Genomic DNA, 912 nt, shown 5'->3' with positions numbered 1-912 from the left:
GAGTGCAGTGGTGCGATTACGGCTCATGGCAGCCTCAACCTCCCAGGCTCAAGCAATCCTCCCATATCAGCCTCCCAAGTAGCTGGGACTACAGGTGCCCGCCACCTCACCCGGCTAGCTTTTTGTATTTTTTAGTAGAGACGGGGTTTCACCGTGTTAGCCAGGATGGTCTAGATCTGCTGACCTCGTGATCTGCCCGTCTCGGCCTCCCAAAGTGCTGGGATTGCAGGCTTGAGCCACCGCGCCCGGCCTCCCCTGGGACTTCTAATACCCCCGTCACTACAGAGCTTTAGATTTTCGGTGTTCCTAAGGAAAGGTGTGATACCTTTCCTCAGTCATCACCAAGGTCACAGCCAACAGCCCTATAACAAAAGACAAGTTAGCAAAAGAATGACAAATTTATTTAATCAAAGTTTAACATGACATAGGAGTTTTCAGAAATGAAGACCCCAAGCCCCAAGAAAAACTGTCTATTTTTATGCTTCACTTTGATGAAGAATGGACAGGTGTGTGGAACTGTGATTGGACAAAAGGCTATGGCCTAATGGTAATAGACTGGGGGCAGACACCCAGCAAGGCCTGTACATTCAGATTCTTCTTGGCCTCTCTCTGTGGAGCATTCTTTCCTCCCAGGTAAGGCAGGACTGTTACAGAAAAGGGGTCCAGATCCAGACCCTAAGAGAGGGTTCCTGGATCTCACGCAAGAAAGAATTCAGGATGAGTCCGTAAAGTGAAAGCAAGTTATTAGGAAAGTAAAGGAATAAAAAATGGCTACTCCATAGACAGAGCAACCCTGAGAGCTTCTGGTTGCCCATTTTTATGGTTATTTCTTGATGATATGCTAAACAAGGGGTGGATTATTCATGCCTCCCCTTTTCAGACCATATAGGGTAACTTCCTGACGTCACCATG

This window comes from Colobus angolensis, unplaced genomic scaffold (assembly GCF_000951035.1).
Source record: "Colobus angolensis palliatus isolate OR3802 unplaced genomic scaffold, Cang.pa_1.0 Scaffold200, whole genome shotgun sequence".
Classification (NCBI taxonomy): domain Eukaryota; kingdom Metazoa; phylum Chordata; class Mammalia; order Primates; family Cercopithecidae; genus Colobus; species Colobus angolensis.
This window is presented reverse-complemented; position numbering follows the sequence as displayed.